Source organism: Mobula birostris, chromosome 10 (assembly GCF_030028105.1).
Source record: "Mobula birostris isolate sMobBir1 chromosome 10, sMobBir1.hap1, whole genome shotgun sequence".
Lineage (NCBI taxonomy): Eukaryota > Metazoa > Chordata > Chondrichthyes > Myliobatiformes > Myliobatidae > Mobula > Mobula birostris.
The window spans coordinates 54,661,341-54,685,683 of NC_092379.1; the positions used below are offsets into that span (position 1 = coordinate 54,661,341).

At 54.1% G+C, this 24,343-nt stretch overlaps 1 protein-coding gene across 1 annotated transcript in view; it reads left to right on the top strand.

Moving 5' to 3' along the window:
- Positions 1-4,204: 4,204 nt before the first annotated feature.
- LOC140204513 (CLOCK-interacting pacemaker-like) overlaps positions 4,205-24,343 on the top strand; it is a 54,053-nt gene continuing 33,914 nt past the window's right edge. The window contains exon 1 of the mRNA XM_072271222.1: positions 4,205-4,387. The gene's annotated coding sequence lies outside the window, so the exon portion shown is untranslated. The remainder of the gene's footprint in view (positions 4,388-24,343) is intronic.

The window sequence follows — 24,343 nt, forward strand, 5'->3', positions numbered from 1 at the left end:
TTTGCATCCTTATCTTATCTTGAAATGCCAAATGGCTCCAGCCCTCCAGTGTGCTAAGGCCTCTCTTAGCCCTTGCAACACACATCAAAGTTGCTGGTGAACGCAGCAGGCCAGGCAGCATATCTAGGAAGAGGTACAGTCGACGTTTCGGGCCGAGACCCTTCGTCAGGACTAACTGAAAGAAGAGCGAGTAAGAGATTTGAAAGTGGGAGGGGGAGGGGGAGATCGGAAATGATAGGAGAAGACAGGAGGGGGAGGGATGGAGCCAAGAGCTGGACAGGTGATTGGCAAAGGGGATATGAGAGGATCAAGGGACAGGAGGCCCAGGGAGAAGGAAAAGGGGGAGGGGGGAAAACCCAGAGGATAGGCAAGGGGTATAGTCAGAGGGACAGAGGGAGAAAAAGGAGAGAGAGAAAGAATGTGTGTATATAAATAAATAATGGATGGGGTACAAGGGGGAGATGGGGCATTAGTCAATGTTCATGCCATCAGGTTGGAGGCTACCCAGACGGAATATAAGGTGTTGTTCCTCCAAGCTGAGTGCAGCTTCGTCTTTACAGTAGAGGAGGCCGTGGATAGACCTTGCCTTGTTTTGGCATCTACGCTTCTGTCAGTTTAGACAAAAAAAAATGCTCCATTGGGCAGCATTGTTGCCACTTAGCCAGAAGATTATAAATACAATGGCATATCTGGATGGCCCAACAGTAAACTCTAGGCTGTGTTTCCAGTGCAGGGTTGAGGGAATGTTGAACTGTCAGAGATGCCATCTTTTAGACCAGTTACTAAATTCTGTCTACACTCTATGCAGAAATACAAAACAGAGCAGGGAAGCTAAATGTTCACCCCCAATCAACAGCACATACACATCAGGATCCTCTTAAAGGAGCCTGAAGCTTTAATACAGGTACAAAAAGAACAACAGGTTTGAAAGACAAATTGTAATCTGCTGCAGGAAGGATTAAAAACATAAGATGTAGTCTATTTAAACGCAAACAACAGGAATTCTGCAGATGCTGGAAATTCAAGCAACACACATCAAAGTTGCTGGTGAACGCAGCAGGCCAGGCAGCATCTCTAGGAGGAGGTACAGTCGACGTTTCAGGCCGAGACCCTTCGTCAGGACTAACTGAAGGAAGAGTGAGTAAGGGATTTGAAAGTTGGAGGGGGAGGGGGAGATCCAAAATGATAGGAGAAGACAGGAGGGGGAGGGATGGAGCCAAGAGCTGGACAGGTGATAGGCAAAAGGGGATACGAGAGGATCATGGGACAGGAGGTCCGGGAAGAAAGACAAGGGGTGGGGGGACCCAGAGGATGGGCAAGAGGTATATTCAGAGGGACACAGGGAGAAAAAGGTGAGAGAAAGAATGTGTGCATAAAAATGAGTAACAGATGGGGTACGAGGGGGAGGTGGAGCATTAGCGGAAGTTAGAGAAGTCGATGTTCATGCCATCAGGTTGGAGGCTACCCAGACGGAATATAAGGTGTTGTTCCTCCAACCTGAGTGTGGCTTCATCTTTACAGTAGAGGAGGCTGTGGATGGACATGTCAGAATGGGAATGGGATGTGGAATTAAAATGTGTGGCCACTGGGAGATCCTGCTTTCTCTGGCGGACAGAGCGTAGATGTTCAGCAAAGCGGTCTCCCAGTCTGCGTCGGGTCTCGCCAATATATAAAAGGCCACATCGGGAGCACCGGATGCAGTATATCACCCCAGTCGACTCACAGGTGAAGTGTCGCCTCACCTGGAAGGACTGTTTGGGGCCCTGAATGGTGGTAAGGGAGGAAGTGTAAGGGCATGTGTAGCACTTGTTCCGCTTACACGGATAAGTGCCAGGAGGGAGATCAGTGGGGAGGGATGGGGGGGACGAATGGACAAGGGAGTTGTGTAGGGAGCAATCCCTGCGGAATGCAGAGAGGGGGGAGGGAAAGATGTGCTTAGTGGTGGGATCCCGTTGGAGGCGGCGGAAGTTACGGAGAATAATATGTTGGACCCGGAGACTGGTGGGTGGTAGGTGAGGACCAGGGGAACCCTATTCCTAGTGGGGTGGTGAGAGGATGGAGTGAGAGCAGATGTACGTGAAATGGGGGAGATGCGTTTAAGAGCAGAGTTGATAGTGGAGGAAGGGAAGCCCCTTTCTTTAAAAAAGGAAGACATCTCCCTCGTCCTAGAATGAAAAGCCTCATCCTGAGAGCAGATGCGGCGGAGACCGAGGAATTGCGAGAAGGGGATGGCGTTTTTGCAAGAGACAGGGTGAGAAGAGGAATAGTCCAGATAGCTGTGCGAGTCAGTCGGCTTATAGTAGACATCAGTGGATAAGCTGTCTCCAGAGACAGAGACAGAAAGATCTGGAAAGGGGAGGGAGGTGTCGGAAATGGACCAGGTAAACTTGAGGGCAGGGTGAAAGTTGGAGGCAAAGTTAATAAAGTCAACGAGTTCTGCATGCGTGCAGGAAGCAGCGCCAATGCAGTCGTCGATGTAGCGAAGGAAAAGTTGGGGACAGATAACAGAATAGGCACGGACCATAGATTGTTCCACAAAGCCAACAAAAAGGCAGGCATAGCTAGGACCCATACGGGTGCCCATAGCTACACCTTTAGTTTGGAGGAAGTGGGAGGAGCCAAAGGAGAAATTATTAAGAGTAAGGACTAATTCCGCTGGACGGAGCAGAGTGGTGGTAGAGGGGAACTGATTAGGTCTGGAATCCAAAAAGAAGCGTAGAGCTTTAAGACCATCCTGATGAGGGATGGAAGTATATAGGGACTGGACATCCACGGTGAAAATAAAGCGGTGGGGGCCAGGGAACTTAAAATCATCGAAAAGTTTAAGAGTGTGAGAAGTGTCATGAACATAGGTAGGAAGGAATTGAACAAAGGGGGATAAAACCGTGTCGAGGTATGCAGAAACGAGTTCGGTGGGGCAGGAGCAAGCTGAGACAATAGGTCGGCCAGGACAGGCAGGTTTGTGGATCTTGGGTAGGAGGTAGAAACGGGAAGTGCGGGGTGTGGGAACTATAAGGTTGGTAGCAGTGGATGGGAGATCCCCTGAGCGGATAAAGTCGGGGATGGTGTGGGAGACAATGGCCTGGTGCTCCTTAGTGGGGTCACGATCGAGGGGTAAATAAGAGGAGGTATCCGCGAGTTGTCGCTGTGCCTCGGCAAGGTAGAGGTCAGTACGCCAGTCTACAACAGCACCCCCCTTATCGGCGGGTTTAATAATAAGGTTAGGATTAGTGCGGAGGGAGTGGAGAGCAGAGCGTTCGGAAGGAGTGAGGTTGGAATGGCGACAGGGTGCGGTGAAGTCGAGACGGTTGATGCCCCGTCGGCAATTAACGATAAAGAGATCCAGAGCAGGCAGAAGACCAGAGCGGGGTGTCCGTGAAGAAGAGGAGCGTTGAAGACGGGAGAAGGGGTCATCGGTGGGGGTGGAAGATGCAGTCTAATTATTACATAGAATCTTGCTGAAACCATACACATGATAGTGATTATCATTGCGCAATATGTGCTAACTTTATGATCTAAACACAAGAAATTCCGTAAATGTTGAATATCCAGAGCCGCGTAATGAATATGCCGGAGGAACTCAGCAGGTCAGCAGCATCTATGGAGTGGAATAAACAGTCGACGTTTCGGTCATCGGTACTGGAAAGGAAGGGGTAAAACGCCAGAATAAAGAGGCGGGGAGGGGAGAGGTGAAACCAGGTGGGTGGGAAAGGTAGAGAGCTGGAGAAGAAGCAATCTCAGAGGAGAGGACCATGACAGAAAAGTAAGGAGGGAGGTGATGTGAATTACATAATCAGCTTGCATCGATTTTAAGTTCAATTGTTTTCTTTCTTGTTCATATAGAGATTTCATGTTTTATGTTGCCGGTGGGAACTTTTGCAACATCAGCCGAGTTTACCTGTCCACAGGCTTTCGGTTGACACCGTCCCGTCAGCGTGCTCTACACGTACCGATGCATCACGCCTGCAGCCGGCTCACGTTGCACTGCACGCCTGTCACCCGGAGCTTTGCACTGGTGGCGCGTGTGTCCGGTTGTCAAGGCGACTGTCTGTCAATCGCGCCGGCCTCACGAGGCAGAGCACGGGAGTCAAGGGCGCAGTCGAGCTCGCTGAAGGAATTGTGACTTTCTGTTTGGTCCGTTCCACGAAAAGCGGGTTCCTATTGGTTGATTGTGTTGTCATGGGCGGGCGTAGTGGCACCTCGGTAGCAGGTTTGGATTGGATGAGAGATGGCGCCGTCCTGAAGCTTCAGTAAGGCGGCGGAAGAGCTGGGAGACCGGATTGGAACCGGTGGTGAGAGGGATGAGGGGAACGTTCACGTATTCTTAGTCCGGATCGAAAAATCCACAATTGCCGGTCCGCCCAGGGACCTGCACGAGCGGGATCCGGTACGGAAATACTGATGGCGGAGGGAGGGAGAGAGGACAAGGGGTGGGGTGGGAAAGGGGGAGAGCAGAGGGAAGGAAGGAGAGATCATTAAAGGGGCGAGGAGAGGGAAGGAAGGAGAGATCATTAAAGGGATGGGAGAGGAAAGTAAGGAGAAAGCATTAATGGGGTGGGAGAGGGAAGGAAGGAGAGATCATTAAAGGGGCGAGGAGAGGGAAGGAAGGAGAGATCATTAAAGGGATGGGAGAGGAAAGTAAGGAGAAAGCATTAATGGGGTGGGAGAGGGAAGGAAGGAGAGATCATTAAAGGGGCGAGGAGAGGGAAGGAAGGAGAGATCATTAAAGGGATGGGAGAGGAAAGTAAGGAGAGAGCATTAATGGGGTGGGAGAGGGAAAGAAGGAGAGAGCATTAAAGGGGTGAGGAGAGGGAAGGAAGGAGAGATCATTAAAGGGGCGAGGAGAGGGAAGGAAGGAGAGATCATTAAAGGGATGGGAGAGGAAAGTAAGGAGAGAGCATTAATGGGGTGGGAGAGGGAAAGAAGGAGAGAGCATTAAAGGGGTGAGGAGAGGGAAGAAAGGGGAGAGAATTAATGGGGTGGGAGAGGGAAGGAAGGGGGGAGCATCAAAGGCGTCGGAGAGGGAAGGAAGGGGAGAGAATTAACGGGGTGGGAGAGGGAAGGAAGGAGAGAGTATTAGAGGGGTGGGAGAGGGAACGAAGGGGAGAGCATTAACAGGGTAAGGAGAGGGAAGGAAGGGGAGAGTATTAACGGGGTGGGAGAGGGGAAGAAGGGGAGAGCATTAACAGGGTAAGGAGAGGGAAGGAAGGGGAGAGCATTAACAGGGTACGGAGAGGAAAGGAAGGGGAGAACGTTAAAGTGGGAGAGGGAATGAAGGGGAGAGTATTAAAGGGGGAGGAGAGGGAAGGAAGGGGAGAGAATTAACGGGGTAAGGAGAGGGAAGGAAGAGGAGAGCATTAAAGGGGTCTGAGAGGGAAGAAAGGGGAGAGCATTAACAAGGTAAGGAAAGGAAAGGAAGGTGAGAACGTTAAAGTGGTGGGAGAGGGAAGGAAGAGGACAGTATTAAAGGGGTGAGGAGAGGGAAGAAAGGGGAGAGCATTAACGGGGTGGGAGAGGGAAGGAAGGGGAGAGGATTAACGGTTTGGGAGAGGGAAGGAAGGGTAGAGCATTAACAGGGTGGGAGAGGGAAAGAAGGGGAGAGCATTAAAGGGGTGGGAGAGGGAAGGAAGGGGAGAGCATTAAAGCGGTGGGAGTGGGAAGGAAGAGGAGAGCATTAACGGGGTGGGAGAGGGAAGGATGGGGAGAGCATTAACGGGGTAAGGAGAGGGAAGGACCGGGAGAGCATTAATGGGGTGGGAGAGGGGAGGAAGGGGAGAGCATTAACAGGGTCAGGAGAGGGGAGGAAGGGGAGAGCATTAACGGGGTGGGAGAGGGAAGGGGAGAGCATTAAAGGGGTGAGGAGAGGGAAGGAAGGGGAGAGCATTAAAGGGGTGGGAGAGGGAAGGAAGGGGAGAGCATTAAAGCTGTGGGAGTGGGAAGGAAGAGGAGAGCATTAACGGGGTGGGAGAGGGAAGGATGAGGAGAGCATTAATGGGGTAAGGAGAGGGAAGGAAGGGCAGAGCTTTATTGGGGTAAGGAGAGAGAAGGAAGAGGAGAGCATTAACAGGGCAAGGAGAGCGAAGGAAGGGGAGAGCATTAAAGGGGTGGGAGAGGGAAGGAAGGGGAGAGCATCAAAGGTGTGAGTAGAGGGAAGGAAGGGAAGAGCATTAACGGGGTGGGAGAGGGAAGGAAGGGGAGAGTATTACAGGGGTGAGGAGAGGGAAGAAAGGGGAGAGCATTAAAGTTGTGAATAGAGGGAAGGAAGGGAAGAGCATTAACGGGGTGGGAGAGGGAAGGAAGGGGAGAGTATTAACGGGGTAAGGAGAGGGGAGGAAGAGTAGAGGATTAACGGGGCAAGGAGAGCGAAGGAAGGGGAGAGCATTAAAGGGGTGAGGAGAGGGAAGGAATGGGAGAGCGTTAACCGGGTGGGAGAGGGAAGGAGGGGCAGAGCGTTAACGAGGTGGGAGAGGGGAGGAAGGGGAGAGTATTAACGGGGTGGGAGAGAGAAGGAAGTGGAGAGCATTAACAGGGTAAGGAGAGGGGAGGAAGGGGAGAGCATTAACAGGCGTGAGGAGAGGGAAGAAAGGGGAGAGCATTAAAGGGGTGGGAAAGGGAAGGAAGGGGAGAGCATCAAAGGCGTGGGAGAGGGAAGGAAGGGGAGAGTATTAAAGGGGTGGGAGAGGGAAGGAACTGGAGAGCATTAAAGTGGTGGAAGAGGGAAGGAAGGGAAGAGCATTAACGGGGTAAGTAGAGGGGAGGAAGGGGAGAGCATTAAAGGGGCAAGGAGAGGGAAGGAAGGGAAGAGCATTAACGGGGCAAGGAGAGGGAAGGAAGGGGAGAGCATTAACAGGGTAAGGAGAGGGAAGGAAGGGGAGAGCATTAACAGGGTACGGAGAGGAAAGGAAGGGGAGAACGTTAAAGTGGTGGGAGAGGGAAGGAAGAGGACAGTATTAAAGGGGTGAGGAGAGGGAAGAAAGGGGAGAGCATTAACGGGGTGGGAGAGGGAAGGAAGGGGAGAGGATTAACGGTTTGGGAGAGGGAAGGAAGGGTAGAGCATTAACAGGGTGGGAGAGGGAAAGAAGGGGAGAGCATTAAAGGGGTGGGAGAGGGAAGGAAGGGGAGAGCATTAAAGCGGTGGGAGTGGGAAGGAAGAGGAGAGCATTAACGGGGTGGGAGAGGGAAGGATGGGGAGAGCATTAACGGGGTAAGGAGAGGGAAGGACCGGGAGAGCATTAATGGGGTGGGAGAGGGGAGGAAGGGGAGAGCATTAACAGGGTCAGGAGAGGGGAGGAAGGGGAGAGCATTAACGGGGTGGGAGAGGGAAGGGGAGAGCATTAAAGGGGTGAGGAGAGGGAAGGAAGGGGAGAGCATTAAAGGGGTGGGAGAGGGAAGGAAGGGGAGAGCATTAAAGCTGTGGGAGTGGGAAGGAAGAGGAGAGCATTAACGGGGTGGGAGAGGGAAGGATGAGGAGAGCATTAATGGGGTAAGGAGAGGGAAGGAAGGGCAGAGCTTTATTGGGGTAAGGAGAGAGAAGGAAGAGGAGAGCATTAACAGGGCAAGGAGAGCGAAGGAAGGGGAGAGCATTAAAGGGGTGGGAGAGGGAAGGAAGGGGAGAGCATCAAAGGTGTGAGTAGAGGGAAGGAAGGGAAGAGCATTAACGGGGTGGGAGAGGGAAGGAAGGGGAGAGTATTACAGGGGTGAGGAGAGGGAAGAAAGGGGAGAGCATTAAAGTTGTGAATAGAGGGAAGGAAGGGAAGAGCATTAACGGGGTGGGAGAGGGAAGGAAGGGGAGAGTATTAACGGGGTAAGGAGAGGGGAGGAAGAGTAGAGGATTAACGGGGCAAGGAGAGCGAAGGAAGGGGAGAGCATTAAAGGGGTGAGGAGAGGGAAGGAATGGGAGAGCGTTAACCGGGTGGGAGAGGGAAGGAGGGGCAGAGCGTTAACGAGGTGGGAGAGGGGAGGAAGGGGAGAGTATTAACGGGGTGGGAGAGAGAAGGAAGTGGAGAGCATTAACAGGGTAAGGAGAGGGGAGGAAGGGGAGAGCATTAACAGGCGTGAGGAGAGGGAAGAAAGGGGAGAGCATTAAAGGGGTGGGAAAGGGAAGGAAGGGGAGAGCATCAAAGGCGTGGGAGAGGGAAGGAAGGGGAGAGTATTAAAGGGGTGGGAGAGGGAAGGAACTGGAGAGCATTAAAGTGGTGGAAGAGGGAAGGAAGGGAAGAGCATTAACGGGGTAAGTAGAGGGGAGGAAGGGGAGAGCATTAAAGGGGCAAGGAGAGGGAAGGAAGGGAAGAGCATTAACGGGGCAAGGAGAGGGAAGGAAGGGGAGAGCATTAACAGGGTAAGGAGAGGGAAGGAAGGGGAGAGCATTAACAGGGTACGGAGAGGAAAGGAAGGGGAGAACGTTAAAGTGGTGGGAGAGGGAATGAAGGGGAGAGTATTAAAGGGGGAGGAGAGGGAAGGAAGGGGAGAGAATTAACGGGGTAAGGAGAGGGAAGGAAGAGGACAGTATTAAAGGGGTGAGGAGAGGGAAGAAAGGAGAGAGCATTAACGAGGTGGGAGAGGGAAGGAAGGGGAGAGGATTAACGGTTTGGGAGAGGGAAGGAAGGGTAGAGCATTAACGGGGTGGGAGAGGGAAAGAAGGGGAGAGCATTAAAGGGGTGGGAGAGGGAACGAAGGGGAGAGCATTAAAGCGGTGGGAGTGGGAAGGAAGAGGAGAGCATTAACGGGGTGGGAGAGGGAAGGACCGGGAGAGTGTTAATGGGGTGGGAGAGGGGAGGAAGGGGAGAGCATTAACAGGGTCAGGAGAGGGGAGGAAGGGGAGAGCATTAACGGGGTGGGAGAGGGAAGGGGAGAGCAGTAAAGGGGTGAGGAGAGGGAAGGAAGGGGAGAGCATTAAAGGGGTGGGAGAGGGAAGGAAGGGGAGAGCATTAAAGCGGTGGGAGTGGGAAGGAAGAGGAGAGCATTAACGGGGTGGGAGAGGGAAGGATGGGGAGAGCATTAACGGGGTAAGGAGAGGGAAGGAAGGGCAGAGCTTTATTGGGGTAAGGAGAGGGAAGGAAGAGGAGAGCATTAACAGTGCAAGGAGAGCGAAGGAAGGGGAGAGCATTAAAGGGGTGGGAGAGGGAAGGAAGGGGAGAGCATCAAAGGTGTGAGTAGAGGGAATGAAGGGAAGAGCATTAACGGGGTGGGAGAGGGAAGGAAGGGGAGAGTATTACAGGGGTGAGGAGAGGGAAGAAAGGGGAGAGCATTAAAGTTGTGAGTAGAGGGAAGGAAGGGAAGAGCATTAACGGGGTGGGAGAGGGAAGGAAGGGGAGAGTATTAACGGGGTGGGAGAGGGAAGGAAGGGGAGAGTATTAAAGGGGTGGGAGAGGGAAGGAACTGGAGAGCATTAAAGTGGTGGAAGAGGGAAGGAAGGGAAGAGCATTAACGGTAAGTAGAGGGGAGGAAGGGAAGAGCATTAAAGGGGCAAGGAGAGGGAAGGAAGGGAAGAGTATTAACGGGGCAAGGAGAGGGAAGGAAGGGGAGAGCATTAACAGGGTAAGGAGAGGAAAGGAAGGGGAGAACGTTAAAGTGGTGGGAGAGGGAATGAAGGGGAGAGTATTAAAGGGGGAGGAGAGGGAAGGAAGGGGAGAGAATTAACGGGGTAAGGAGAGGGAAGGAAGAGGACAGTATTAAAGGGGTGAGGAGAGGGAAGAAAGGGGAGAGCATTAACGAGGTGGGAGAGGGAAGGAAGGGGAGAGGATTAACGGTTTGGGAGAGGGAAGGAAGGGTAGAGCATTAACGGGGTGGGAGAGGGAAAGAAGGGGGAGAGCATTAAAGGGGTGGGAGAGGGAAGGAAGGGGAGAGCATTAAAGCGGTGGGAGTGGGAAGGAAGAGGAGAGCATTAACGGGGTGGGAGAGGGAAGGACCGGGAGAGCGTTAATGGGGTGGGAGAGGGAAGGAAGGGGAGAGTATTAACGGGGTAAGGAGAAGGGCAGAAGGGGAGAGCATTAAAGGGGTGAGTTGAGGGAAGGAAGGGGAGAGCATTAATGGGGTGAGTAGAGGGAAGGAAGGGGAGAGCATTAAAGGGGTGAGGAGATGGAAGGAAGGGGAGAGCATTAACGGGGTGGGAGAGGGAAAGAAGGGGAGAGTATTAACGGGGTAAGGAGTGGGGAGAAAGGGGAGAGCATTAACGGGGTAAGGAGAGGGAAGGGAGAGTATTAAAGGGATGAGGAGAGGGAAGGAAGGGGAGAGCACTAAAGGGGTGAGGAGCGCGAAGGAAGCTGAGAGCATTAAACGGGTGGGAGAGGGAAGGAAGTGGACAGCATTAACGGGGTAAGGAGAGGGAAGGAAGGGGAGAGCGTTAATGGGGTGGGAGAGGGGAGGAAGGGGAGAGAATTAACAGGGTCAGGAGAGGGGAGGAAGGGGAGAGCATTAATGGTAACAAGAAGGAAGGAAGGGGAGAGATGGAATGGGAGAGCATTAAAGGGGTGAGGAGAGGGAAGGAAGGGGAGAGCATTAACGGGGTGGGAGAGGGAAGGAAGGGGAGAGTATTAAAGGGGTGGGAGAGGGAAGGAACTGGAGAGAATTAAAGTGGTGGAAGAGGGAAGGAAGGGAAGAGCATTAACGGGGTAAGTAGAGGGGAGGAAGGGGAGAGCATTAAAGGGGCAAGGAGAGGGAAGGAAGGGAAGAGCATTAACGGGGCAAGGAGAGGGAAGGAAGGGGAGAGCATTAACAGGGTAAGGAGAGGGAAGGAAGGGGAGAGCATTAACAGGGTACGGAGAGGAAAGGAAGGGGAGAACGTTAAAGTGGTGGGAGAGGGAATGAAGGGGAGAGTATTAAAGGGGGAGGAGAGGGAAGGAAGGGGAGAGAATTAACGGGGTAAGGAGAGGGAAGGAAGAGGACAGTATTAAAGGGGTGAGGAGAGGGAAGAAAGGAGAGAGCATTAACGAGGTGGGAGAGGGAAGGAAGGGGAGAGGATTAACGGTTTGGGAGAGGGAAGGAAGGGTAGAGCATTAACGGGGTGGGAGAGGGAAAGAAGGGGAGAGCATTAAAGGGGTGGGAGAGGGAACGAAGGGGAGAGCATTAAAGCGGTGGGAGTGGGAAGGAAGAGGAGAGCATTAACGGGGTGGGAGAGGGAAGGACCGGGAGAGTGTTAATGGGGTGGGAGAGGGGAGGAAGGGGAGAGCATTAACAGGGTCAGGAGAGGGGAGGAAGGGGAGAGCATTAACGGGGTGGGAGAGGGAAGGGGAGAGCAGTAAAGGGGTGAGGAGAGGGAAGGAAGGGGAGAGCATTAAAGGGGTGGGAGAGGGAAGGAAGGGGAGAGCATTAAAGCGGTGGGAGTGGGAAGGAAGAGGAGAGCATTAACGGGGTGGGAGAGGGAAGGATGGGGAGAGCATTAACGGGGTAAGGAGAGGGAAGGAAGGGCAGAGCTTTATTGGGGTAAGGAGAGGGAAGGAAGAGGAGAGCATTAACAGTGCAAGGAGAGCGAAGGAAGGGGAGAGCATTAAAGGGGTGGGAGAGGGAAGGAAGGGGAGAGCATCAAAGGTGTGAGTAGAGGGAATGAAGGGAAGAGCATTAACGGGGTGGGAGAGGGAAGGAAGGGGAGAGTATTACAGGGGTGAGGAGAGGGAAGAAAGGGGAGAGCATTAAAGTTGTGAGTAGAGGGAAGGAAGGGAAGAGCATTAACGGGGTGGGAGAGGGAAGGAAGGGGAGAGTATTAACGGGGTGGGAGAGGGAAGGAAGGGGAGAGTATTAAAGGGGTGGGAGAGGGAAGGAACTGGAGAGCATTAAAGTGGTGGAAGAGGGAAGGAAGGGAAGAGCATTAACGGTAAGTAGAGGGGAGGAAGGGAAGAGCATTAAAGGGGCAAGGAGAGGGAAGGAAGGGAAGAGTATTAACGGGGCAAGGAGAGGGAAGGAAGGGGAGAGCATTAACAGGGTAAGGAGAGGAAAGGAAGGGGAGAACGTTAAAGTGGTGGGAGAGGGAATGAAGGGGAGAGTATTAAAGGGGGAGGAGAGGGAAGGAAGGGGAGAGAATTAACGGGGTAAGGAGAGGGAAGGAAGAGGACAGTATTAAAGGGGTGAGGAGAGGGAAGAAAGGGGAGAGCATTAACGAGGTGGGAGAGGGAAGGAAGGGGAGAGGATTAACGGTTTGGGAGAGGGAAGGAAGGGTAGAGCATTAACGGGGTGGGAGAGGGAAAGAAGGGGGAGAGCATTAAAGGGGTGGGAGAGGGAAGGAAGGGGAGAGCATTAAAGCGGTGGGAGTGGGAAGGAAGAGGAGAGCATTAACGGGGTGGGAGAGGGAAGGACCGGGAGAGCGTTAATGGGGTGGGAGAGGGAAGGAAGGGGAGAGTATTAACGGGGTAAGGAGAAGGGCAGAAGGGGAGAGCATTAAAGGGGTGAGTTGAGGGAAGGAAGGGGAGAGCATTAATGGGGTGAGTAGAGGGAAGGAAGGGGAGAGCATTAAAGGGGTGAGGAGATGGAAGGAAGGGGAGAGCATTAACGGGGTGGGAGAGGGAAAGAAGGGGAGAGTATTAACGGGGTAAGGAGTGGGGAGAAAGGGGAGAGCATTAACGGGGTAAGGAGAGGGAAGGGAGAGTATTAAAGGGATGAGGAGAGGGAAGGAAGGGGAGAGCACTAAAGGGGTGAGGAGCGCGAAGGAAGCTGAGAGCATTAAACGGGTGGGAGAGGGAAGGAAGTGGACAGCATTAACGGGGTAAGGAGAGGGAAGGAAGGGGAGAGCGTTAATGGGGTGGGAGAGGGGAGGAAGGGGAGAGCATTAACAGGGTCAGGAGAGGGGAGGAAGGGGAGAGCATTAATGGTAACAAGAAGGAAGGAAGGGGAGAGATGGAATGGGAGAGCATTAAAGGGGTGAGGAGAGGGAAGGAAGGGGAGAGCATTAACGGGGTGGGAGAGGGAAGGAAGGGGAGAGTATTAAAGGGGTGGGAGAGGGAAGGAACTGGAGAGAATTAAAGTGGTGGAAGAGGGAAGGAAGGGAAGAGCATTAACGGGGTAAGTAGAGGGGAGGAAGGGGAGAGCATTAAAGGGGTGGGAGTGGGAAGAAAGTTGAGAGCATTAACGGGGTGGGAGAGGGAAGGATGGGGAGAGCATTAAAGGGGTGAGGAGAGGGAAGGAAGGGGAGAGCATTAACGGGGTGGGAGAGGGAAGGAAGGGGAGAGTATTAAAGGGGTGGGAGAGGGAAGGAACTGGAGAGCATTAAAGTGGTGGAAGAGGGAAGGAAGGGAAGAGCATTAACGGGGTAAGTAGAGGGGAGGAAGGGGAGAGCATTAAAGGGGCAAGGAGAGGGAAGGAAGGGAAGAGCATTAACGGGGCAAGGAGAGGGAAGGAAGGGGAGAGCATTAACAGGATAAGGAGAGGGAAGGAAGGGGAGAGCATTAACAGGGTACGGAGAGGAAAGGAAGGGGAGAACGTTAAAGTGGTGGGAGAGGGAATGAAGGGGAGAGTATTAAAGGGGGAGGAGAGGGAAGGAAGGGGAGAGAATTAACGGGGTAAGGAGAGGGAAGGAAGAGGACAGTATTAAAGGGGTGAGGAGAGGGAAGAAAGGGGAGAGCATTAACGAGGTGGGAGAGGGAAGGAAGGGGAGAGGATTAACGGTTTGGGAGAGGGAAGGAAGGGTAGAGCATTAACGGGGTGGGAGAGGGAAAGAAGGGGAGAGCATTAAAGGGGTGGGAGAGGGAAGGAAGGGGAGAGCATTAAAGCGGTGGGAGTGGGAAGGAAGAGGAGAGCATTAACGGGGTGGGAGAGGGAAGGACCGGGAGAGCGTTAATGGGGTGGGAGAGGGGAGGAAGGGGAGAGCATTAACGGGGTGGGAGAGGGAAGGGGAGAGCATTAAAGGGGTGAGGAGAGGGAAGGAAGGGGAGAGCATTAAAGGGGTGGGAGAGGGAAGGAAGGGGAGAGCATTAAAGCGGTGGGAGTGGGAAGGAAGAGGAGAGCATTAACGGGGTGGGAGAGGGAAGGATGGGGAGAGCATTAACGGGGTAAGGAGAGGGAAGGAAGGGCAGAGCTTTATTGGGGTAAGGAGAGGGAAGGAAGAGGAGAGCATTAACAGTGCAAGGAGAGCGAAGGAAGGGGAGAGCATTAAAGGGGTGGGAGAGGGAAGGAAGGGGAGAGCATCAAAGGTGTGAGTAGAGGGAATGAAGGGAAGAGCATTAACGGGGTGGGGGAGGGAAGGAAGGGGAGAGTACTACAGGGGTTAGGAGAGGGAAGAAAGGGGAGAGCATTAAAGTTGTGAGTAGAGGGAAGGAAGGGAAGAGCATTAACGGGGTGGGAGAGGGAAGGAAGGGGAGAGTATTAACGGGGTAAGGAGAAGGGCAGAAGGGGAGAGCATTAAAGGGGTGAGTTGAGGGAAGGAAGGGGAGAGCATTAAAGGGGTGAGGAGATGGAAGGAAGGGGAGAGCATTAACGGGGTGGGAGAGGGAAAGAAGGGGAGAGTATTAACGGGGTAAGGAGTGGGGAGAAAGGGGAGAGCATTAACAGGGTAAGGAGAGGGAAGGGAGAGTATTAAAGGGATGAGGAGAGGGAAGGAAGGGGAGAGCACTACAGGGGTGAGGAGCGTGAAGGAAGCTGAGAGCATTAAACGGGTGGGAGAGGGAAGGAAGTGGACAGCATTAACGTGGTAAGGAGAGGGAAGGAAGGGGAGAGCGTTAATGGGGTGGGAGAGGGGAGGAAGGGGAGAGCATTAACAGGGTCAGGAGAGGGGAGGAAGGGGAGAGCATTAATGGTAACAAGAAGGAAGGAAGGGGAGAGATGGAATGGGAGAGCATTAAAGGGGTGAGGAGAGAGAAGGATGGGGAGAGCATTAACAGGGTGAGGAGAGGGAAGGAAGGGGAGAGCATTAAAGGGGTGGGAGTGGGAAGAAAGTTGAGAGCATTAACGGGGTGGGAGAGGGAAGGATGGCGAGAGCATTAAAGGGGTGAGGAGAGGGAAGGAAGGGGAGAGCATTAACGGGGTGGGAGAGGGAAGGAAGGGGAGAGCATTAAAGGGGTGGGAAAGGGAAGGAAGGGGAGAGCATCAAAGGCGTGGGAGAGGGAAGGAAGGGGAGAGTATTAAAGGGGTGGGAGAGGGAAGGAACTGGAGAGCATTAAAGTGGTGGAAGAGGGAAGGAAGGGAAGAGCATTAACGGGGTAAGTAGAGGGGAGGAAGGGGAGAGCATTAAAGGGGCAAGGAGAGGGAAGGAAGGGAAGAGCATTAACGGGGCAAGGAGAGGGAAGGAAGGGGAGAGCATTAACAGGGTAAGGAGAGGGAAGGAAGGGGAGAGCATTAACAGGGTACGGAGAGGAAAGGAAGGGGAGAACGTTAAAGTGGTGGGAGAGGGAATGAAGGGGAGAGTATTAAAGGGGGAGGAGAGGGAAGGAAGGGGAGAGAATTAACGGGGTAAGGAGAGGGAAGGAAGAGGAGAGCATTAAAGGGGTCTGAGAGGGAAGAAAGGGGAGAGCATTAACAAGGTAAGGAGAGGAAAGGAAGGTGAGAACGTTAAAGTGGTGGGAGAGGGAAGGAAGAGGACAGTATTAAAGGGGTGAGGAGAGGGAAGAAAGGGGAGAGCATTAACGGGGTGGGAGAGGGAAGGAAGGGGAGAGGATTAACGGTTTGGGAGAGGGAAGGAAGGGTAGAGCATTAACGGGGTCGCAGAGGGAAAGAAGGGGAGAGCATTAAAGGGGTGGGAGAGGGAAGGAAGGGGAGAGCATTAAAGCGGTGGGAGTGGGAAGGAAGAGGAGAGCATTAACGGGGTGGGAGAGGGAAGGATGGGGAGAGCATTAACGGGGTAAGGAGAGGGAAGGACCGGGAGAGCGTTAATGGGGTGGGAGAGGGGAGGAAGGGGAGAGCATTAATGGGGTGGGAGAGGGAACGGGAGAGCATTAAAGGGGTGAGGAGAGGGAAGGAAGGGGAGAGCATTAACGGGGTGGGAGAGGGAAGGAAGGGGAGAGGATTAACGGTTTGGGAGAGGGAAGGAAGGGTAGAGCATTAACGGGGTCGCAGAGGGAAAGAAGGGGAGAGCATTAAAGGGGTGGGAGAGGGAAGGAAGGGGAGAGCATTAAAGCGGTGGGAGTGGGAAGGAAGAGGAGAGCATTAACGGGGTGGGAGAGGGAAGGATGGGGAGAGCATTAACGGGGTAAGGAGAGGGAAGGACCGGGAGAGCGTTAATGGGGTGGGAGAGGGGAGGAAGGGGAGAGCATTAATGGGGTGGGAGAGGGAACGGGAGAGCATTAAAGGGGTGAGGAGAGGGAAGGAAGGGGAGAGCATTAAAGGGGTGGGAGAGGGAAGGAAGGGGAGAGCATTAAAGCTGTGGGAGTGGGAAGGAAGAGGAGAGCATTAACGGGGTGGGAGAGGGAAGGATGAGGAGAGCATTAACGGGGTAAGGAGAGGGAAGGAAGGGCAGAGCTTTATTGGGGTAAGGAGAGGGAAGGAAAAGGAGAGCATTAACAGGGCAAGGAGAGCGAAGGAAGGGGAGAGCATTAAAGGGGTGGGAGAGGGAAGGAAGGGGAGAGCATCAAAGGTGTGAGTAGAGGGAAGGAAGGGAAGAGCATTAACGGGGTGGGAGAGGGAAGGAAGGGGAGAGTATTGCAGGGGTGAGGAGAGGGAAGAAAGGGGGAGAGCATTAAAGTTGTGAGTAGAGGGAAGGAAGGGAAGAGCATTAACGGGGTGGGAGAGGGAAGGAAGGGGAGAGTATTAATGGGGTGAGTAGAGGGAAGGGAGAGCATTAAAGGGGTGAGGAGATGGAAGGAAGGGGAGAGCATTAAAGGTGTGGGAGAGGGAACGAAGGGGAGAGCGTTAACCGGGTGGGAGAGGGAAGGAAGGGCAGAGCGTTAACGAGGTGGGAGAGGGAAGGATGGCGAGAGCATTAAAGGGGTGAGGAGAGGGAAGGAAGGGGAGAGCATTAACGGGGTGGGAGAGGGAAGGAAGGGGAGAGCATTAAAGGGGTGGGAAAGGGAAGGAAGGGGAGAGCATCAAAGGCGTGGGAGAGGGAAGGAAGGGGAGAGTATTAAAGGGGTGGGAGAGGGAAGGAACTGGAGAGCATTAAAGTGGTGGAAGAGGGAAGGAAGGGAAGAGCATTAACGGGGTAAGTAGAGGGGAGGAAGGGGAGAGCATTAAAGGGGCAAGGAGAGGGAAGGAAGGGAAGAGCATTAACGGGGCAAGGAGAGGGAAGGAAGGGGAGAGCATTAACAGGGTAAGGAGAGGGAAGGAAGGGGAGAGCATTAACAGGGTACGGAGAGGAAAGGAAGGGGAGAACGTTAAAGTGGTGGGAGAGGGAATGAAGGGGAGAGTATTAAAGGGGGAGGAGAGGGAAGGAAGGGGAGAGAATTAACGGGGTAAGGAGAGGGAAGGAAGAGGAGAGCATTAAAGGGGTCTGAGAGGGAAGAAAGGGGAGAGCATTAACAAGGTAAGGAGAGGAAAGGAAGGTGAGAACGTTAAAGTGGTGGGAGAGGGAAGGAAGAGGACAGTATTAAAGGGGTGAGGAGAGGGAAGAAAGGGGAGAGCATTAACGGGGTGGGAGAGGGAAGGAAGGGGAGAGGATTAACGGTTTGGGAGAGGGAAGGAAGGGTAGAGCATTAACGGGGTCGCAGAGGGAAAGAAGGGGAGAGCATTAAAGGGGTGGGAGAGGGAAGGAAGGGGAGAGCATTAAAGCGGTGGGAGTGGGAAGGAAGAGGAGAGCATTAACGGGGTGGGAGAGGGAAGGATGGGGAGAGCATTAACGGGGTAAGGAGAGGGAAGGACCGGGAGAGCGTTAATGGGGTGGGAGAGGGGAGGAAGGGGAGAGCATTAATGGGGTGGGAGAGGGAACGGGAGAGCATTAAAGGGGTGAGGAGAGGGAAGGAAGGGGAGAGCATTAACGGGGTGGGAGAGGGAAGGAAGGGGAGAGGATTAACGGTTTGGGAGAGGGAAGGAAGGGTAGAGCATTAACGGGGTCGCAGAGGGAAAGAAGGGGAGAGCATTAAAGGGGTGGGAGAGGGAAGGAAGGGGAGAGCATTAAAGCGGTGGGAGTGGGAAGGAAGAGGAGAGCATTAACGGGGTGGGAGAGGGAAGGATGGGGAGAGCATTAACGGGGTAAGGAGAGGGAAGGACCGGGAGAGCGTTAATGGGGTGGGAGAGGGGAGGAAGGGGAGAGCATTAATGGGGTGGGAGAGGGAACGGGAGAGCATTAAAGGGGTGAGGAGAGGGAAGGAAGGGGAGAGCATTAAAGGGGTGGGAGAGGGAAGGAAGGGGAGAGCATTAAAGCTGTGGGAGTGGGAAGGAAGAGGAGAGCATTAACGGGGTGGGAGAGGGAAGGATGAGGAGAGCATTAACGGGGTAAGGAGAGGGAAGGAAGGGCAGAGCTTTATTGGGGTAAGGAGAGGGAAGGAAAAGGAGAGCATTAACAGGGCAAGGAGAGCGAAGGAAGGGGAGAGCATTAAAGGGGTGGGAGAGGGAAGGAAGGGGAGAGCATCAAAGGTGTGAGTAGAGGGAAGGAAGGGAAGAGCATTAACGGGGTGGGAGAGGGAAGGAAGGGGAGAGTATTGCAGGGGTGAGGAGAGGGAAGAAAGGGGAGAGCATTAAAGTTGTGAGTAGAGGGAAGGAAGGGACGAGCATTAACGGGGTGGGAGAGGGAAGGAAGGGGAGAGTATTAATGGGGTGAGTAGAGGGAAGGGAGAGCATTAAAGGGGTGAGGAGATGGAAGGAAGGGGAGAGCATTAAAGGTGTGGGAGAGGGAACGAAGGGGAGAGCGTTAACCGGGTGGGAGAGGGAAGGAAGGGCAGAGCGTTAACGAGGTGGGAGAGGGAAGGAAGGGGAGAGTATTAACGGGGTAAGGAGAGGGGAGGAACAGTAGAGGATTAACGGGGCAAGGAGAGCGAAGGAAGGGGAGAGCATTAAAGGGGTGAGGAGAGGGAAGGAATGGGAGAGCATTAAAGGGGTGGGAGAGGGAACGAAGGGGAGAGCGTTAACCGGGTGGGAGAGGGAAGGAAGGGCAGAGCGTTAACGAGGTGGGAGAGGGAAAGAAGTGGAGAGCATTAACAGGGTAAGGAGAGGGGAGGAAGGGGAGAGCATTAAAGGGGTGGGAGGGAAGGAAGGTGAGAGTATTAACAGGGTAAGGAGAGGGGAGGAAGGGGAGAGCATTACAGGCGTGAGGAGAGGGAAGAAAGGGGAGAGTATTAAAGGGGTAAGGAGAGGGAAGGAACTGGAGAGCATTAAAGGGGTGGGAGAGGGGAGGAAGTGGAGAGCATTAACAGGGTGGGAGAGGGAAGGAAGGGGAGTCATTAAAGGGGTGGGAAAGGGAAGGAAGGGGAGAGCATCAAAGGCGTGGGAGAGGGAAGGAAGGGGAGAGTATTAAAGGGGTGGGAGAGGGAAGGAACTGGAGAGCATTAAAGGGGTGGAAGAGGGAAGGAAGAGGAGAGCATTAAAGGGGTGGGAGAGGGAAGGAAGGGAAGAGCATTAAAGGGGTGGGAGAGGTAAGGAACTGGAGAGCATTAAAGGGGTGGGAGAGGGGAGGAAGGGAAGAGCATTAACGGGGCAAGGAGACGGAAGGAAGGGGAGAGCATTAACGGGGCAAGGAGAGGGAAGGAAGGGGAGAGCATTAACGGGGTGGGAGATTGAAGGAAGGGGAGAGAATTAACGGGGTGGGAGAGGGAAGGAAGGGGAGAGCATTAACGGGGTGGGAGAGGGAAAGAAGGGGAGAGTATTAACGGGGTAAGGAGTGGGGAGAAAGGGGAGAGCATTAACGGGGTAAGGAGAGGGAAGGGAGAGTATTAAAGGGATGAGGAGAGGGAAGGAAGGGGAGAGCACTAAAGGGGTGAGGAGCGCGAAGGAAGCTGAGAGCATTAAACGGGTGGGAGAGGGAAGGAAGTGGACAGCATTAACGGGGTAAGGAGAGGGAAGCAAGGGGGAGAGCGTTAATGGGGTGGGAGAGGGGAGGAAGGGGAGAGCATTAACAGGGTCAGGAGAGGGGAGGAAGGGGAGAGCATTAATGGTAACAAGAAGGAAGGAAGGGGAGAGATGGAATGGGAGAGCATTAAAGGGGTGAGGAGAGAGAAGGATGGGGAGAGCATTAACGGGGTGAGGAGAGGGAAGGAAGGGGAGAGCATTAAAGGGGTGGGAGTGGGAAGAAAGTTGAGAGCATTAACGGGGTGGGAGAGGGAAGGATGGGGAGAGCATTAAAGGGGTGAGGAGAGGGAAGGAAGGGGAGAGCATTAACGGGGTGGGAGAGGGAAGGAAGGGGAGAGCATTAACAGGGCAAGGAGAGCGAAGGAAGGGGAGAGCATTAAAGGGGTGAGAAGAGGGAAGGAATGGGAGAACATTAACTGGGTAAGGAGAGGGGAGGAAGGGGAGAGCATTAATGGGGCAAGGAGAGGGAAGGAAAGGGAGAGCATTAAAGGGGTGAGGAGAGGGAAGGAAGGGAAGAGCATTAAAGTGAAGAGGAGATGCAAGGAAGGGGAGAGCATTAAAGGGGTGGGAGAGGGAAGGAAGGGGAGAGCATTACAGGGGTGAGGAGAGGGGCGGAAGGGGAGAGCATTAAAGGGGTGAGTAGAGGGAAGGAAGGGGAGAGCATTAAAGGGGTGAGGAGATGGAAGGAAGGGGAGAGCATTAAAGGTGTGGGAGAGGGAACGAAGGGGAGAGCGTGTACCGGCTGGGAGAAGGAAGGTAGGGGAGAGCATTAAGGGGGTGGGAGATGGAAGGAAGGGGAGAGTATTAACGGGGTAAGGAGAGGGGAGGAAGAGTAGAGGATTAACGGGGCAAGGAGAGTGAAGGAAGGGGAGAGCATTAAAGGGGTGAGGAGAGGGAAGGAATGGGAGAGCGTTAACCGGGTGGGAGAGGGAAGGAGGGGCAGAGCGTTAACGAGGTGGGAGAGGGGAGGAAGGGGAGAGTATTAACGGGGTGGGAGAGAGAAGGAAGTGGAGAGCATTAACAGGGTAAGGAGAGGGGAGGAAGGGGAGAGCATTAACAGGCGTGAGGAGAGGGAAGAAAGGGGAGAGCATCAAAGGCGTGGGAGAGGGAAGGAAGGGGAGAGTATTAAAGCGGTGGGAGAGGGAAGGAAGTGGAGAGCATTTAAGGGGTGGGAGAGGGAAGGAAGTGGAGAGCATTAACAGGGTAAGGAGAGGGAAGGAAGGGGAGGGCATTACAGACGTGAGGAGAGGGAAGAAAGGGGAGAGCATTAAAGTGATGAGTAGAGGGAAAGAAGGGAAGAGCATTAAAGTGGTGAGATGGAAGGAAGAGGAGAGCATTAAAGGGGTGGGAGAGGGAAGGGAGGGGAGAGCATTAACGGTGTGGGAGAGGGAAGGAAGTGAAGAGCATTAAAGGTGTGGGAGAGAGAAGGAAGGGGAGAGCTTTAAAGGTGTGAGGAGATGGAAGGAAGGGGAGAGCATTAACGGGGTAAGGAGAGGGAAGGAAGAGGAGAGCATTAAAGGGGTCTGAGAGGGAAGAAAGGGGAGAGCATTAACAAGGTAAGGAGAGGAAAGGAAGGTGAGAACGTTAAAGTGGTGGGAGAGGGAAGGAAGAGGACAGTATTAAAGGGGTGAGGAGAGGGAAGAAAGGGGAGAGCATTAATGGGGTGGGAGAGGGAAGGATGGGGAGAGCATTAACGGGGTGGGAGAGGGAAGGATGGGGAGAGCATTAACGGGGTAAGGAGAGGGAAGGAAAGGCAGAGCTTTATTGGGGTAAGGAGAGGGAAGGAAGAGGAGAGCATTAAACGGGTGGGAGAGGGAAGGAAGTGGACAGCATTAACGGGGTAAGGAGAGGGAAGGACCGGGAGAGCGTTAATGGGGTGGGAGAGGGGAGGAAGGGGAGAGCATTAACAGGGTCAGGAGAGGGGAGGAAGGGGAGAGCATTAACGGGGTGGGAGAGGGAAGGGGAGAGCATTAAAGGGGTGAGGAGAGGGAAGGAAGGGGAGAGCATTAAAGCGGTGGGAGTGGGAAGGAAGAGGAGAGCATTAACGGGGTGGGAGAGGGAAGGATGGGGAGAGCATTAATGGGGTGGGAGAGGGAAGGATGGGGAGAGCATTAACGGAGTAAGGAGAGGGAAGGAAGGGCAGAGCTTTATTGGGGTAAGGAGAGGGAAGGAAGAGGAGAGCATTAACAGGGTCAGGAGAGGGGAGGAAGGGGAGAGCATTAACGGGGTGGGAGAGGGAAGGGGAGAGCATTAAAGGGGTGAGGAGAGGGAAGGAAGGGGAGAGCATTAAAGCGGTGGGAGTGGGAAGGAAGAGGAGAGCATTAACGGGGTGGGAGAGGGAAGGATGGGGAGAGCATTAACGGGGTGGGAGAGGGAAGGATGGGGAGAGCATTAACGGGGTAAGGAGAGGGAAGGAAGGGCAGAGCTTTATTGGGGTAAGGAGAGGGAAGGAAGAGGAGAGCATTAACAGGGTCAGGAGAGGGGAGGAAGGGGAGAGCATTAACGGGGTGGGAGAGGGAAGAGGAGAGCATTAAAGGGGTGAGGAGAGGGAAGGAAGGGGAGAGCATTAAAGCGGTGGGAGTGGGAAGGAAGAGGAGAGCATTAACGGGGTGGGAGAGGGAAGGATGGGGAGAGCATTAACGGGGTGGAAGAGGGAAGGATGGGGAGAGCATTAACGGGGTAAGGAGAGGGAAGGAAGGGCAGAGCTTTATTGGGGTAAGGAGAGGGAAGGAAGAGGAGAGCATTAAACGGGTGGGAGAGCGAAGGAAGTGGACAGCATTAATGGGGTAAGGAGAGGGAAGGACCGGGAGAGCGTTAATGGGGTGGGAGAGGGGAGGAAGGGGAGAGCATTAACAGGGTCAGGAGAGGGGAGGAAGGGGAGAGCATTAACGGGGTGGGAGAGGGAAGGGGAGAGCATTAAAGGGGTGAGGAGAGGGAAGGAAGGGGAGAGCATTAAAGCGGTGGGAGTGGGAAGGAAGAGGAGAGCATTAACGGGGTGGGAGAAGGAAGGATGGGGAGAGCATTAACGGGGTGGGAGAGGGAAGGATGGGGAGAGCATTAACGGGGTAAGGAGAGGGAAGGAAGGGCAGAGCTTTATTGGGGTAAGGAGAGGAAAGGAAGGGGAGAGCATTAACGGGGTGCGAGATTGAAGGAAGGGGAGATAGTTAACGGGGTGGGAGAGGGATGGAAGGGGAGAGTATTAACGGAGTAAGGAGCGGGGAGGAAGGGGAGAGCATTAACGGGGTAAGGAGAGAGAAGGAAGAGAATTAAAGGGATGAGGAGAGGGAAGGAAGGGGAGAGCACTAAAGGGGTGAGGAGCGGGAAGGAAGCGGAGAGCATTAAACGGGTGGGAGAGGGAAGGAAGTGGACAGCATTATCGGGGTAAGGAGAGGGAAGGACCGGGAGAGCGTTAATGGGGTGGGAGAGGGGAGGAAGGGGAGAGCATTAACAGGGTCAGGAGAGGGGAGGAAGGGGAGAGCATTAACGGGGTGGGAGAGGGAAGGGGAGAGCATTAAAGGGGTGAGGAGAGGGAAGGAAGGGGAGAGCATTAAAGCGGTGGGAGTGGGAAGGAAGAGGAGAGCATTAACGGGGTGGGAGAGGGAAGGATGGGGAGAGCATTAACGGGGTGGGAGAGGGAAGGATGGGGAGAGCATTAACGGGGTAAGGAGAGGGAAGGAAGGGCAGAGCTTTATTGGGGTAAGGAGAGGGAAGGAAGAGGAGAGCATTAACAGGGTCAGGAGAGGGGAGGAAGGGGAGAGCATTAACGGGGTGGGAGAGGGAAGGGGAGAGCATTAAAGGGGTGAGAAGAGGGAAGGAAGGGGAGAGCATTAAAGCGGTGGGAGTGGGAAGGAAGAGGAGAGCATTAACGGGGTGGGAGAGGGAAGGATGGGGAGAGCATTAACGGGGTGGGAGAGGGAAGGATGGGGAGAGCATTAACGGGGTAAGGAGAGGGAAGGAAGGGCAGAGCTTTATTGGGGGAAGGAGAGGGAAGGAAGAGGAGAGCATTAAACGGGTGGGAGAGGGAAGGAAGTGGACAGCATTAACGGGGTAAGGAGAGGGAAGGACCGGGAGAGCGTTAATGGGGTGGGAGAGGGGAGGAAGGGGAGAGCATTAACAGGGTCAGGAGAGGGGAGGAAGGGGAGAGGGAAGGGGAGAGCATTAAAGGGGTGAGGAGAGGGAAGGAAGGGGAGAGCATTAAAGGGGTGGGAGAGGGAAGGAAGGGGAGAGCATTAAAGCGGTGGGAGTGGGAAGGAAGAGGAGAGCATTAACGGGGTGGGAGAGGGAAGGATGGGGAGAGCATTAACGGGGTAAGGAGAGGGAAGGAAGGGCAGAGCTTTATTGGGGTAAGGAGAGGAAAGGAAGAGGAGAGCATTAACAGTGCAAGGAGAGCGAAGGAAGGGAAGAGCATTAACGGGGTGGGAGAGGGAAGGAAGGGGAGAGTATTAACAGGGTAAGGAGAGGGGCGGAAGGGGAGAGCATTAAAGGGGTG